This window comes from Salvelinus fontinalis, chromosome 42, assembly GCF_029448725.1.
Source record: "Salvelinus fontinalis isolate EN_2023a chromosome 42, ASM2944872v1, whole genome shotgun sequence".
Classification (NCBI taxonomy): domain Eukaryota; kingdom Metazoa; phylum Chordata; class Actinopteri; order Salmoniformes; family Salmonidae; genus Salvelinus; species Salvelinus fontinalis.
In genome coordinates, this window is record NC_074706.1 from 18,180,719 (window position 1) to 18,197,580 (window position 16,862).

Sequence of the window (16,862 nt, forward strand, 5' to 3'; positions counted from 1 at the left end):
ACCAAAAGGCTCCTTAACAGCTTCTACCCCCAAGCCATAAGACTGCTGAACAATTAATCAAATGGCCGCCAGACTATTACATTGACCCCCCCCCCCCCCCATTTGTTTTGTACACTGCTGCTATTCGCTGTTTTATTATCTATGCATAGTCACTTCACCCCTACCTACATGTACAAATTACCTCAACTAACCTGTACCCCCGCACACTGACTAGGTACCGGTACCCCCTGCATATAGCCTCGTTATTGTTATACTATTGTTTTACTTTTTATTATTTGGTAAATATTTTAACTCTTCTTGAACTGCACTGTTGGTTAATGGCATTTTCACGGTAAGGTCTACACTTGTTGTATTCGGCGCATGTGACAAATAAAGTTCAATTTGATTTGAAATGTGGCCTGTCCTCGAGGGCTGTCAACGTCGTGTGTATAGGTGGCAGGGAAGTCAGACGCAGGAGAGTAAATGAAGTGTAGATGGAGACTTTTAATAAATCACCATGACATGCTCCAAACACGAGAAATATATATACATTAAATAAAAATGGGTACGAGGACCCGTCGCGCACCTATACATCAATCAAACAACACTTGACATAAAACAATCTCTGACAAACACATGAGGGGAAACAGAGGGTTAAATACACAACAGGTAATGAATGGGATTGACAACAGGTGTGTGGGAAGACAAGACAAAACCAATGGAAAATGAAAAATGGATCGATGATGGCTAGAAGGCCGGTGAAGTCGACCGCCGAACACCGCCCGAACAAGGAGAGGCAACGACTTCGGCAGAAGTCGTGACATTACCCCCCCCCTGACGCGCGGCTCCAGCAGCGCGTCGACACCGGCCTCGGGGACGACCCGGAGGGCGAGGTGCAGGGTGATCCGGATGGAGGCGGTGGAATTCTTTTAACATGGAAGGATCTAAAACGTCCTCCACCGGAACCCAGCATCTCTCCTCCGGCCCGTACCCCTCCCAGTCCACGAGGTACTGAAGGCCCCTCGCCCGACGTCTCGAATCCAAAATGGATCGAACAGAGTACGCCGGGACCCCCTCGATGTCTAGAGGAGGCGGAGGAACTTCATGCACTTCAGCCTCCTGGAGCGGGCCAGCCACCACCGGCCTGAGGAGAGACACATGGAACGAGGGGTTAATACGGTAATTAGTGGGCAGTTGTAATCTATAACATACCTCGTTCACTCTCCTCAGGACTTTAAACGGCCCCACAAACCAAACACGAGAAATATATATACATTAAATAAAAATGGGTACGAGGACCCGTCGCGCACCTATACATCAATCAAACAACACTTGACATAAAACAATCTCTGACAAACACATGAAGGGAAACAGAGGGTTAAATACACAACAGGTAATGGATGGGATTGACAACAGGTGTGTGGGAAGACAAGACAAAACCAATGGAAAATGAAAAATGGATCGATGATGGCTAGAAGGCCGGTGAAGTCGACCGCCGAACACCGCCCGGACAAGGAGAGGCAACGACTTCGGCAGAAGTCGTGACAAGGGCCCTCACAGTGTTCTACAGGAGTACCATCGAGCTGCATCAAATCAAAATCAAATCAAATGTATTTATATAGCCCTTCTTACATCAGCTGATATATCAAAGTGCTGTCCAGAAACCCAGCCTAAAACCCCAAACAGCAAGCAATGCATGTGTAGAAGCACAGTGGCTAGGAAAAACTCCCTAGAAAGGCCAAAACCTAGGAAGAAACCTAGAGAGGAACCAGGCTCTGAGGGGTGGCCAGTCTTCTTCTGGCTGTGCCAGGTGGAGATTATAACAGAACATGGCCAAGATGTTCAAATGTTCATAAATGACCAGCATGGTCAAATAATAATAATTACAGTAGTTGTCGAGGGTGCAACAAGTCAGCACCTCAGGAGTAAATGTCAGTTGGCTTTTCATAGCCGATCATAGAGATCATTGAGATCGGCTATCTAGAGACAGCTCCTGCTGTCTCTAGATAGTTGAAAACAGCAGGTCTGGGACAGGTAGCACGTTCGGGGAACAGGTCAGGGTTCCATAGCCGCAGGCAGAACAGTTGAAACTGGAGCAGCAGCACGGCCATGTGGACTGGGGACAGCAAGGTGTCATCATGCCAGGTAGTCCTGAGGCATGGTCCTAGGGCTCAGGTCCTCCGAGAGAGAGAGAAAGAGAGAATTAGAGAGAGCATACTTAAATTCACACAGGACACCGGATAAGACAGGAGAAATACTCCAGATATAACAGACTGACCCTAGCCCCCCGACACACAAACTACTGCAGCATAAATACTTTAGGCTGAGACAGGAGGAGTCAGGAGACACTGTGGCCCCATCCGATGATACCCCCGGACAGGGCCAAACAGGCAGGATATAACCCCACCCACTTTGCCAAAGCACAGCCCCCACACCACTAGAGAGATATCTTCAACCACCAACTTACCATCCTGAGACAAGGCTGGGTATAGCCCACAAAGATCTCTGCCATGGCACAACCCAAGGGGGGGGCACCAACCCACAACCTGGTACTGCCTCTGGCCCCCCCGATCCTCCCCCAATGGACATTTACCCTGCCTCCACCCCAACGGACGTTTACCCTGCCTCCACCCCAACGGACATTTACCCTGCCTCCACCCCAACGGACATTTACCCTGCCTCCACCCCAACGGACATTTATCCTGCCTCCACCCCAACGGACATTTACCCTGCCTCCACCCCAACGGACATTTATCCTGCCTCCACCCCAACGGACATTTACCCTGCCTCCACCCCAACGGACATTTATCCTGCCTCCAGCTGCTCCCGCTGTCATGCGGACTTCCTACCCCTGCTATAATTTATTACAATCAATGTGGATTAATACACTTTCTTTCACTTTAGGTTAGAGGGAATACCATTTTAGCGTAAGCTTAACTAGAATGAACGTCTAAATTAGAGCACATGACTTAGGCCTAGGCTCTGAGAAAACAAAGTGTTCTAGGCTTCTAAAGACTATTAATAGTAAGCTATAATATATCATTGTCAAACAGTAATTATCATTATTTTGAGATAATCATCTAGATCTCCTCTAGTCTCCTCTGTGTCTTCTAGACTACTTCATCCCAAATGGCACTCTATTCCCCATAGTGCAGTACTTTTGGCCAGAGCAGTACACTAAGAGGAACAGAGTGCCATTTGGGACTATATTACTGATGAATCAATGTGGGAAGTCACGTGTGCCCTGGACGGGTTTCGCAGTGTTAATGCCGTGTTTAAGACAACTGGGAACTCATGACGTCAGTGATCTTCAGGTCGGAAAGTCGAAGCTCTAGAAAGAGTCCCGAGTTGGAATTCCGAGCGTGTTGACCGTTCAAATCGATTATTCCCAATCGGAGCTCGTTTTTTAAATTGTTTTATTTCACAGTTGTTTTGAACCCACTAAAGTCGGAAGTCGTAGATTTCCTAGTTCCCAGTTACGAGTTCCCAGTAGATTTGAACGCGGCATAAATACGCGAGGAATTTCTGCTGCCCCGTCTGTCATTAGCAGTCTCACCACGCCCGCGCGTTCTTTTCACTACGCTCAGACTACCATCTCCGGTCACTGCGTGAAGCTCCTCCCGGAAAATAGAGAGAGACACTGTTATGAGGAGAAAAGCAGCAAAATAATCACCTGGATTCTTTCATATCAAGGTATGTAGCCTATCTATATCTTCTGCATGCACAATAAGAAGTGTGTGCGAGATCCATGTTTACTGCTCAAAATGAAATGTTCCATTGTGGCTTTTAGTTTATTCAGCCCGTTTCTTTGCAACATAGACAATTGAGACTCTTTGTATGATCTACTTCCGTTGCCTTGTTCAGTGATGTTTGTTTGGAAATTACTTTGGAGATTCTTGTTATTTTTATTGCGTCGTGTTCCATGGTGTCTGGACGCTTGCGTGCGAGCCTCCCTGTCTCGTGCAAGGTGGGTTGTGCGTGTGCGCATGTAACGGATGTGAAATGGCTAGCTAGTTAGCGGGTACGCGCTAGTAGCATTTCAATCAGTTACGTCACTTGCTCTGAGACTTAAGTAGTGTTGCCCCTTGCTTTGCAAGGGCCGCGGCTTTTGTGGAGCGATGGGTAACGACTGTGCTTCGTGGGCGACCGTTGTTGATGTGTGCAGAGGGTCCCTGGTTCGCGCCCGTGTCGGGGCGAGGGGACGGTTTAAAGTTATACTGTTACATTGATGCTGTTGACCCGGATCACTGGTTGCTGCGGAAAAGGAGGAGGTTGAAAGGGGGGTGAGTGTAACGGATGTGAAATGGCTAGCTAGTTAGCGGGTACGCGCTAGTAGCATTTCAATCAGTTACGTCACTTGCTCTGAGACTTAAGTAGTGTTGCCCCTTGCTTTGCAAGGGCCGCGGCTTTTGTGGAGCGATGGGTAACGACTGTGCTTCGTGGGCGACCGTTGTTGATGTGTGCAGAGGGTCCCTGGTTCGCGCCCGTGTCGGGGCGAGGGGACGGTTTAAAGTTATACTGTTACACGCATATTGTTTTGAGTCCGACTCGCTATCTCCCGGGTCACACAGTGAACCGCACTATATGCGTTAAATGCCCAGTGCAGTCAAAAACGTGACAATCCTGTGTTTTTATGTATATTTGAAGAGTTTAATTCCAAAACGCTATATCGCCATGTTCAGAAATGTTGTTTAAATAAATTATTGTTTTTTTCACTATGTAATCATGGACATGTATTTGTTTAAAATCTCACTTGATTGTTATGTTATTGTTTTACTTTTTATTATTTGGTAAATATTTTCTTAACTCTTCGTGAACTGCACTGTTGGTTAAGGGCATTTCACGGTAAGGTCTACACTTGTTGTATTCTGCGCATGTGACAAATTACGTTTGATTTGAAATGTGGCCTGTCCTCGATGGCCCTTGCACCATCGAGATCATACTGCCGCTGACCCCCAGCCATCCCCCAACTGACATTTACCCTGCCTCCACCCCAATGGACATTTATCATTGTTACAGTTGTAAATATGTATAAATGATTACCTGCTCCCCCTGTCATGCGGACTTCCTAACCCTGCTATAATTTATTACTATCAATGTGGATTAATACAATTTCTTTCACTTTAGGTTAGAGGCAATACCATTTTAGAGTAAGCTAAACTAGAATGAACGTTTAAATTAGAGCACATGATTTAGGCCTAGGCTCTGAGAAAACAGCAACGTTTTCTAGGCTTCTAAAGACTTAATAGTAAGCTATAACAAGTTATCATTGTCAAACAGTAAATATCATTATTTTGAGAGAATCATCTAGATACATTGTCTCCTCTGTGTCTTCTAGACTACTTCATCCCAAATGGCACTCTATTCCCTATAGTGCAGTACACTAAGAGGAACAGGGTGCCATTTGGGACTATATTTCTAATGAATCAATGTGGGAAGTTACGTGTGCCCTGGACGGGCTTCGCAGTGTTAATGCCGCGTTTAAGACAACTGGGAACTCGTGACGTCAGTGATCTTCAGGTCGGAAAGTCGAAGCTCTAGAATGAGTCCCGAGTTGGAATTCCGAGCGGGTTGACCGTTCAAATCGATTTATCACAGTTGGAGCCCGTTTTTTCCCCGTTTTCAGTTGTTTTGAAACCACTAAAGTCGGAATTGGTAGATTTCCTAGTTCCCACTTACGAGTTCCCAGTAGATTTGAACGCGGCATAAATACGCGAGGAATATCTGCTGCCCGTCTGAACACGCCCCTGGGTTCTTTTCACTACGCTCAGACTACCCTTTTAGCGCTACCATCTCCGGTCACTGCGTGAAGCCCCTCCCGGAAAATGGAGAGAGACACTTATGAGGAGGAGAAAAAAAATCATTATCTAATCATGGCATGGGGTTGTTCAATGACAGACATGTATTTGTTTAAAATCTATCACTTGGTTTCATTTCAGAGACAAAATAATCGTATTGTAATGACCTGACTAGATCATAAAAGAACAACTGTCCAGTGTAACGGGTGACGCTCTCCTCATCCTCGGACGAGGTGAGGAGAGAAGGATCTTCTGACCAAAACGCAGCTTGTGGGAAATAAGCCATCTTTATTATAACAACGATAAAGATGGCAACACGAAACGAAACAAACACTTTCAAAACTACAAAATAACAAAACGATGTTGACGAGACCTGAACATAAACTTACATAACTACACATAAACTTACGTACAGGAAACAGACGACATCGAAACGAAAACGAAACAAACGCTACAGTCCTATGTGGTACGAACATAACATACGGACACAGGAGACAATCACCCACAAACAAACAGTGAGAATGCCCTACCTAAATATGACTCTTAATTAGAGGCAAACGCAAACCACCTGCCTCTAATCAAGAGCCATACCAGGCAAACCAAAACCAACATAGAAACAGATAACATAGAATGCCCACCCAACCTCACGTCCTGACCAACTAACACACAAAAACTAACATAAATAGGTCAGGAACGTGACAGTACCCCCCCCACAAGGTGCGAACTCCGGACGCACCAGCACAAAGTCTAGGGGAGGGTCTGGGTGGGCATCTAACCACAGTGGTGGCTCAGGCTCCGGGCGCGGTTCCCACCCCACCATAATCCATCCTAACTTCCTCCCTCCAAGAATGTCCACCCTCTTTTGACCCCCACAAAATCCCCTTAACAACATATCTAATAAGGACAACACCGGGACAGAGAGATAAATCAAGACAGAGGGATAGATAAGAATATAGAAGTAGAAAAAGATAGAGAGGGAGATCAGGATAGAGGGGCAACTCCGGACTGAAGGGCAGCTCCGGACAGAGAGACAGCTCTGGACTGATGGGCAGTTCTGGGTATCTAGCCTTTTCAGGCTGAAGGGCAGCTCATGGCTGACTGACGACTCTCGACGCTCATGGCAGGCTGACGGCTCTCGACGCTCATGGCAGGCTGACGGCTCTCGACGCTCATGGCAGGCTGACGGCTCTCGACGCTCATGGCAGGCTGACGGCTCTCGACGCTCATGGCGCTCTGATGGCTCTGGCTGCTCATGGCGCTCTGACGGCTCTGGCTGCTCATGGCGCTCTGACGGCTCTGGCTGCTCATGGCTCTCTGACGGCTCTGGCTGCTCATGGCTCTCTGACGGCTCTGGCTGCTCATGGCTCGCTGGCGGCTCTGGCAGATCCTGTCTGGTTGGCGGCTCTGGCAGATCCTGTCTGGTTGGCGGCTCTGGCAGATCCTGTCTGGTTGGCGGCTCTGGCAGATCCTGTCTGGTTGGCGGCTCTGGCAGATCCTGTCTGGCTGACGGCTCTAGCGGCTCCTGTCTGGCTGACGGCTCTAGCGGCTCCTGTCTGGCTGACGGCTCTGTAGGCTCATGGCAGACGGGCGGCTTTGCAGGCTCATGGCAGACGGGCGGCTTTGCAGGCTCCTGGCAGACGGATGGCTCAGACGGCGCTGGGGAGACGGATGGCTCAGATGGCGCTGGGGAGACGGATGGCTCAGATGGCGCTGGGGAGACGGATGGCTCAGATGGCGCTGGGGAGACGGATGGCTCAGATGGCGCTGGGGAGACGGATGGCTCAGATGGCGCTGGGGAGACGGATGGCTCTGGCCGGATATGGCGCACTGTAGACCTGGTGCGTGGTGCCAGAACTGGAGGCACCGTGCTAATGACAAGCACCTTCCTACTAGTGCGGGGAGCAGGGACAGGGCACACTGTATTCTCAAAGCCTACTCTATCCCTGATGCGTGGTACCGGCACTGGTGACGCCGGGCTGAGGACAAGCACATCAGGATTAGTAGGGGGAGAATATACAGTGTGTACAGGGCTCTGGAGACGCACTGGTAGCTTAGTGCGTGGGGCCGGAACTGGAGGCACCGGGCTAGATACACGCACTACAGGGGGAGTGCGTGGAGGAGGAACAGGGCTCAGGATACGCACTGGTAGCCTAGTGCGTAGTGTATACACTGTAGGTACTAGGCTGGGGCGGGGAGGTGGTGCCGGAAATACCGGACCGTGGAGGCGTACTGGCACTCTTGAGCATTGAGCTTGCCCAACCTTACCTGGTTGAATGCTCCCGGTTGCCCGACCAGTGCGGGGAGGTGGAATAACCCGCACCGGCCTATGTAGGCGAACCGGAGAAACCATGCGTAAGGCCGGTGCCATGTATGCTGGCCCGAGGAGACGCACTGGAGACCAGACGCGTTGAGCCGGCCTCATGACACCTGGCTCAATACTCAATCTAGCCCTACCAGTGCGGGGAGGTGGAATAACCCGCACTGGGCTATGCACTCGTACAGGAGACACCGTGCGCTCTACTGCGTAACACGGCGCCTGCCCGTACTCCCGCTCTCCACGGTAAGCCTGGGAAGTGGGCGCAGGTCTCCTACCTGCCCTTGGCCCACTATCTCCTAGCCCCCCCCCAAGAAATTTTTGGGAATTACTCACGGGCTTTTTTGGCTTCCGTGCCAGACGCGTTCCCTCATAGCTCCGGTTCCTCTCCCCGGTAGCCTCTGCTCTCCTCCGTGCCTCCAGCTCAGCTTTGGGACGGCGATTTTCTCCTGCCTTAGCCCAGGGACCTTCTCCATTCATTATTTGCTCCCATGTCCAGAAATCCTTTCTCTCCTGTCCCTTACTCCGTTTAGTTTCCCTTTGCCGCTTGGTCTTAGCTTGGTGGGTGATTCTGTAACGGGTGACGCTCTCCTCATCCTCGGACGAGGTGAGGAGAGAAGGATCTTCTGACCAAAACGCAGCTTGTGGGAAATAAGCCATCTTTATTATAACAACGATAAAGATGGCAACACGAAACGAAACAAACACTTTCAAAACTACAAAATAACAAAACGATGTTGACGAGACCTGAACATAAACTTACATAACTACACATAAACTTACGTACAGGAAACAGACGACATCGAAACGAAAACGAAACAAACGCTACAGTCCTATGTGGTACGAACATAACATACGGACACAGGAGACAATCACCCACAAACAAACAGTGAGAATGCCCTACCTAAATATGACTCTTAATTAGAGGCAAACGCAAACCACCTGCCTCTAATCAAGAGCCATACCAGGCAAACCAAAACCAACATAGAAACAGATAACATAGAATGCCCACCCAACCTCACGTCCTGACCAACTAACACACAAAAACTAACATAAATAGGTCAGGAACGTGACAGTACCCCCCCCACAAGGTGCGAACTCCGGACGCACCAGCACAAAGTCTAGGGGAGGGTCTGGGTGGGCATCTAACCACGGTGGTGGCTCAGGCTCCGGGCGCGGTTCCCACCCCACCATAATCCATCCTAACTTCCTCCCTCCAAGAATGTCCACCCTCTTTTGACCCCCACAAAATCCCCTTAACCTGTTGGGGATGGGGGCGCTGTTTAGACTATTTATGCTAATGTGGCTAATTTTTTAAACGGCTTCCCACAAAATCCTTGATCGTACAATATGCATATTATTATTATTATTGGATAGAAAACAGTCTATAGTTTCTATAGGAGTTGAAATTTTGTCTCTAAGTGGAACAGAGCCCATTCTACAGCAATTTCCCTGACATGGAGTCAGATTTGAGAAACGTTGGCCACTTTTCTGAAGTCATTTAAACGGGCACTGTCGTTGCTATGACTATACGGACACTTCTTACGTCTTCCCCTGGATGCCTTTACGTGATGACGATTCCAACGGGCTCGATTGCTCGTTCACAGGCCCTACAAATGAAAAAAACCTTTAGCTAGCAAGTCTTTTCTTGCTGCGTAACGCGCGTGGAAGACACCGACCCTCTCCTGTTCCAAGCATTAGTTTAGCCTGTTATATTTCTCCGGTCATCTTTTCACTCGTTATAGGAGTTACAAACATCACAAAGTAGTTAATTTAAAGCGTTTTATAGCAATTTATATCCGTTTAGTGCGATTTTGGGACATTTATTTTTGCAACGATGTGAAAAGTTGGTCACGCTTTTCAGTTCATCCCGAACGTAGTTGACATTTCCACATGGCAAGAGGACAGCTTTCCACCAAAAGACGATTTCTCCCAAGAAAGGATCCTTTGCCCAAGATACTGATGGAAGAACAGCTCAAGGTAGGACATTTTTATTATGATAAATCGTGTTTCTGTCGAAACATTTTAGTGGCTTAGGACGCCATGTTTTTTGACGTAGCTTCGCTTGGCGCAAACTGTATTGAAAAGTAAGGATAAATTAAAAAATGTAATAACGCAATTGTATTAAGAATTAAATTGTCTATCAATCCCTGTCCACCCTATATTTTTTAGTCACGTTTATGAGTATTTATGTATAAGAGTAGATCACTGTCTAAGTGGCGCAAGGACGTTTTCTTTACCAGCTTGTCTACATTTCACATTGTCTAACCATGATTTTGGTGGCTAAATATAAACATTTTCGATCAAACTGTATATGCATGTTGTAATGTGATGTTACAGGAGTGTCATCGGAAGAATTCTGAGAAGGTTAGTGAAAAAATTAATATCTTTTGGCGATGTTGACTTTTATCGCTCACTTTGGCTAGAATCAATGCTGGGCTGCTAATTGCTATGTGCTAAGCTAATATAACGATTTATTGTGTTTTCGCTGTAAGACACTTAGAAAATCTGAAATATTGTCTGTATTCACAGGATCTGTGTCTTTCGATTCGTGTATGCTGTGTATTTTTACGAAATGTTTGATGATTAGTAGTTAGGTAAACACGTTGCTCATTGTAATTATTCTAGTCCATTTGTGATGGTGGGTGCAATTGTAAACTATGCCATCTACCTGAAATATGCACTTTTTTCTAACAAAACCTATCCCATACCATAAATATGTTATCAGACTGTCATCTAATGAGTTTTTTTGTTGGTTAGGGGCTATAAATATCTTAGTTTAGCCGAATTGGTGATGGCTACTGGTGTTGGTGGACAAATAAAAGATGGTGGAATATGCTAATGTGTTTTTAGGTAATAGATGTACATCTTTACATATTGTGTCTTCCCTGTAAAACATTTTAAAAATCGGAAATGTTGACTGGATTCATAAGATCTGTGTCTTTCATTAGCTGTATTGGACTTTAATGTGTGAAAGTTAAATATTTTAAAAAAATATTTTTTTTGAATTTCGCGGCACTGGTTTTTCAGTGGGGGGGGGGGGGGGAGTGCCGCTAGCGGCACGCTGATCCTAGACAGGTTAACAACATATCTAATAAGGACAACACCGGGACAGAGAGATAAATCAAGACAGAGGGATAGATAAGAATATAGAAGTAGAAAAAGATAGAGAGGGAGATCAGGATAGAGGGGCAACTCCGGACTGAAGGGCAGCTCCGGACAGAGAGACAGCTCTGGACTGATGGGCAGTTCTGGGTATCTAGCCTTTTCAGGCTGAAGGGCAGCTCATGGCTGACTGACGGCTCTCGACGCTCATGGCAGGCTGACGGCTCTCGACGCTCATGGCAGGCTGACGGCTCTCGACGCTCATGGCAGGCTGACGGCTCTCGACGCTCATGGCAGGCTGACGGCTCTCGACGCTCATGGCGCTCTGACGGCTCTGGCTGCTCATGGCGCTCTGACGGCTCTGGCTGCTCATGGCGCTCTGACGGCTCTGGCTGCTCATGGCGCTCTGACGGCTCTGGCTGCTCATGGCTCTCTGACGGCTCTGGCTGCTCATGGCTCTCTGACGGCTCTGGCTGCTCATGGCTCGCTGGCGGCTCTGGCAGATCCTGTCTGGTTGGCGGCTCTGGCAGATCCTGTCTGGTTGGCGGCTCTGGCAGATCCTGTCTGGTTGGCGGCTCTGGCAGATCCTGTCTGGTTGGCGGCTCTGGCAGATCCTGTCTGGCTGACGGCTCTAGCGGCTCCTGTCTGGCTGACGGCTCTAGCGGCTCCTGTCTGGCTGACGGCTCTGTAGGCTCATGGCAGACGGGCGGCTTTGCAGGCTCATGGCAGACGGGCGGCTTTGCAGGCTCCTGGCAGACGGATGGCTCAGACGGCGCTGGGGAGACGGATGGCTCAGATGGCGCTGGGGAGACGGATGGCTCAGATGGCGCTGGGGAGACGGATGGCTCAGATGGCGCTGGGGAGACGGATGGCTCAGATGGCGCTGGGGAGACGGATGGCTCAGATGGCGCTGGGGAGACGGATGGCTCTGGCCGGATATGGCGCACTGTAGACCTGGTGCGTGGTGCCAGAACTGGAGGCACCGTGCTAATGACAAGCACCTTCCTACTAGTGCGGGGAGCAGGGACAGGGCACACTGTATTCTCAAAGCCTACTCTATCCCTGATGCGTGGTACCGGCACTGGTGACGCCGGGCTGAGGACAAGCACATCAGGATTAGTAGGGGGAGAATATACAGTGTGTACAGGGCTCTGGAGACGCACTGGTAGCTTAGTGCGTGGGGCCGGAACTGGAGGCACCGGGCTAGATACACGCACTACAGGGAGAGTGCGTGGAGGAGGAACAGGGCTCAGGATACGCACTGGTAGCCTAGTGCGTAGTGTATACACTGTAGGTACTAGGCTGGGGCGGGGAGGTGGTGCCGGAAATACCGGACCGTGGAGGCGTACTGGCACTCTTGAGCATTGAGCTTGCCCAACCTTACCTGGTTGAATGCTCCCGGTTGCCCGACCAGTGCGGGGAGGTGGAATAACCCGCACCGGCCTATGTAGGCGAACCGGAGAAACCATGCGTAAGGCCGGTGCCATGTATGCCGGCCCGAGGAGACGCACTGGAGACCAGACGCGTTGAGCCGGCCTCATGACACCTGGCTCAATACTCAATCTAGCCCTACCAGTGCGGGGAGGTGGAATAACCCGCACTGGGCTATGCACTCGTACAGGAGACACCGTGCGCTCTACTGCGTAACACGGCGCCTGCCCGTACTCCCGCTCTCCACGGTAAGCCTGGGAAGTGGGCGCAGGTCTCCTACCTGCCCTTGGCCCACTATCTCCTAGCCCCCCCCCAAGAAATTTTTGGGAATTACTCACGGGCTTTTTTGGCTTCCGTGCCAGACGCGTTCCCTCATAGCTCCGGTTCCTCTCCCCGGTAGCCTCTGCTCTCCTCCGTGCCTCCAGCTCAGCTTTGGGACGGCGATTTTCTCCTGCCTTAGCCCAGGGACCTTCTCCATTCATTATTTGCTCCCATGTCCAGAAATCCTTTCTCTCCTGTCCCTTACTCCGTTTAGTTTCCCTTTGCCGCTTGGTCTTAGCTTGGTGGGTGATTCTGTAACGGGTGACGCTCTCCTCATCCTCGGACGAGGTGAGGAGAGAAGGATCTTCTGACCAAAACGCAGCTTGTGGGAAATAAGCCATCTTTATTATAACAACGATAAAGATGGCAACACGAAACGAAACAAACACTTTCAAAACTACAAAATAACAAAACGATGTTGACGAGACCTGAACATAAACTTACATAACTACACATAAACTTACGTACAGGAAACAGACGACATCGAAACGAAAACGAAACAAACGCTACAGTCCTATGTGGTACGAACATAACATACGGACACAGGAGACAATCACCCACAAACAAACAGTGAGAATGCCCTACCTAAATATGACTCTTAATTAGAGGCAAACGCAAACCACCTGCCTCTAATCAAGAGCCATACCAGGCAAACCAAAACCAACATAGAAACAGATAACATAGAATGCCCACCCAACCTCACGTCCTGACCAACTAACACACAAAAACTAACATAAATAGGTCAGGAACGTGACATCCAGACAGAGGATTGAGTTTACGAATGGACGGTTTATTAAACCAACTTTACACAGGCTACTGTTTGGCCGTAGCCCACGCCAAATAAATGAAAGATAGCCCACAAGCCAATCGTGACCTTCTCTTGTGAAGCCCAGACGTAAGAGAGAGAACAAAGGCAAAACCTGGTCTTAACTTCCAATGCTCCATCCCCCTGCCCAACCCCCCTCCACGCCACTCCGCCAACCACCAGGATGCCCGGCATCAGAACATTCCAGGCATTCCCGTGATTGGCAGATAGCAGGTTGACTGACATGTCGGACCCCGCGAACACAACCACCTACTAGCCTAACACATAACACACAGCTGTCTGTGCGGGTCGCTACACAGCCCCCCCACCACAAAGTCCCTCGTCCCCGAGGGAACAAACAAAGTCTCTGAAGCGACCCGGAGGTCTCCTTTGCCTGCGTGGCCGTGATGGTCGCAGCGTGCCCCTCTGGGAACCAGGGGATGAAGGCAGGGATATCGGGGACAAGGAAGCGGGAACGGGTAATACAGTCCGTGGCTCTGGGGAACCACGCGGTGACACAGGGGGGGAGACAGGGGGAGTGGGCTGTCTGGAGCCTTGTCTGCGGCACCTGGGGGTGGGTGCCTGGAGAATGGCATTGCCAGAGAGGGGAATTGTGGGGGTTCCTGGGGTTTGGGGAGAAGAGGCCCCTCTGTATGGGGCTAACCTGTCCCGGTGCAGTGCCACCTTTCTCCCCCTGGGAGGAAGCTGCACCCGGTAAACAACCTCCCCTACCCTCTCCAGGACACTGCAGGGTCCCACCCAGTGACTGTCCAACTTGGGGCATCTGCCTTTTTTCCTTAGACCCAGACCAGCTGTAGACCCAGACCAGCTCCCCAGCCACAAAGTGCCTTCCCCGGGTGTGCACGTCATAGTTCCTCTTCTGCCTCACGCCTGCATTCACCAGCTGCTCTCTGGCGAAGGTGTGGGCTGTCTCCAGGCGGTCCTGGAGTCTCCGGGCATACTCCGGCCCCGGGGGAACATGAGGGCTATCCAGGGGCCGACCAAACGCCATCTCCGCAGGGGTGCGGATCTCTCTCCCCAGCATGAGGAGGGCAGGCGTGCAGGAGGTGGAGTCTTGGACAGCGGAGCGGCATGCCATGAGGACCATAGGCAGGTGCTTGTCCCAGTCACGCTGGTGTTTGGAAGAGACGATGGCCAGCTGCTGTCCAAGCGTTTTATTGAAGCGCTCTACAAGGCCATCACTTTGAGGATGGAGAGGAGTAGTGCGGGTCTTGTGCATACCCAGCCTCTCACACATGGTGGCGAACACACGGGACTCAAAGTTTCTGCCCTGGTCGCTGTGGATGGACTCTGCAGCTCCAAACCTGCTGAACATCCCCGCTGTCAGGGCGTCGACGATGGTCTCTGCCTCCTGGTCAGGCAGAGCATAGGCCTCGGGCCATTTTGTGAAATAGTCCATGGCCGTGAGCACCCAGCGGTTTCCACTGTCTGTGGTGGGGAACGGCCCAACTACATCCATTCCCACCCTCTCCATGGGAGCCCCCACTGGGAACTGTTGGAGCTGAGCATGAGAGCGGCCTGGGGGGCCCTTTCTCGCTGTGCAGTTGTCACAGCGGCGACAAAAGTCCTCCACATCCCTCTTGTGCTGCCCCCAGTAGAAGCCCTGACGGAGACGGCGCGGTGTTTTTGTGACCCCAAAGTGTCCAGTCCCCACCCCCCCATGAGTACTCTGGAGCACAGCCTCCCGCAATGCTTTTGGGACTACCACCTGCCACCTCTCCTCTCCCGTAGCTGACTCCTTCCATGCCCGCTGTAGCACGCCATCAGCCAGCCGCAGTCTCTCAAACTTTGACCACAACCCTTTGGTCGCGAGTGAGAGCGCTGTCACCTCTTCCCATGGTGGCCTCACCTGCGCCTCTACCCACTGTAGCACTGGCTGTAGGTCTGTGTCCCGTCCCTGCTGCTGCCGCCATTCAGCCATGTCGACAGTCTGCAGCTCACAGCAGACAGGCCCGCTCGCCCGACACACTGTGGCACAGACCCCCTCTGCACACAGCTCTCTCTCCCGTCCCTCTCTCCGTTCACAGTGGCGGCAGCCGTCTGCAGTACAGGGCCGAAGGGACATGGCGTCGGCGTTGGAGTGGCGTGCCCCTGCCCTGTGCACCACCGTGAAGTCATACGGCTGAAGCTCCTCCAACCAGCGTGCCACCTGGCCCTCTGGCTCTCTGAAAGACATGAGCCACTGGAGAGCAGAGTGGTCAGTCCTTACAGTAAAGGGCAGACCACCCAGGTAGTACTTGAAGTGTTTGACGGAAGCCACAACAGCCAAGAGCTCCCGCCGGGTGACACAGTAGCGGCGCTCATGTTTGTCAAATGTTTTGCTGAAGTACGCCACCACTCTCTCCCCCGCTGGCCCCACCTGGGCCAGCACCCCACCCATGCCCACATTGCTCGCGTCTGTGTCCAGGATAAAGGGCAAGGTGAGGTCAGGGGGGGCGAGCACAGGGGCCTCGATCAGTGCACGTTTGAGGGTGTTGAACGCCTCCTCACACTCCACTGTCCAAGTGAAAGCTTTGTCCTTCGGCAGCAGGCGGTTCAGTGGAGCAGCAACGCTTGAGAAGCCCCGTACAAACCTCCTGTAGTACGAGGCCAGGCCCAGGAAGCTCTTCAGCTGACGCTGGTCGGTGGGGGTGGGCCAGTCTCTGACAGCCCCTACCTTGTCCTCCATGGTGCTGATCCCCTCCTTCCCCACTCGGTGGCCCAAGAAGGACACCTCTCTCCTCATGAAGTGGCACTTCTCGGGGTGGAGCTTCAGACCTGCGGCAGCCACCCTCTCCAGCACACGCCGTAGCGCCCCCAGGGCTGACTGGAAGGAGCTGCCATGGGCCAGGATGTCATCGAGGTATACCAGACACTGCTGTCTGGGGATGCCATCCAGCACCCTGTCCATCAAACGCTCAAAAGTAGCTGGAGCGTTGCACAGGCCAAAGCACAGGACCTTGAACTGCCAGTGTCCTCTGTTAGTGGAGAATGCAGTTTTGGCTCTGGCCTCTGGGGAGAGGGGCACCTGCCAGTAGCCACTGCGGAGGTCTAGTGAGGAGAACCAGGAGGATCCCCTAACCAGGTCCAGCGACTCATCGATACGTGG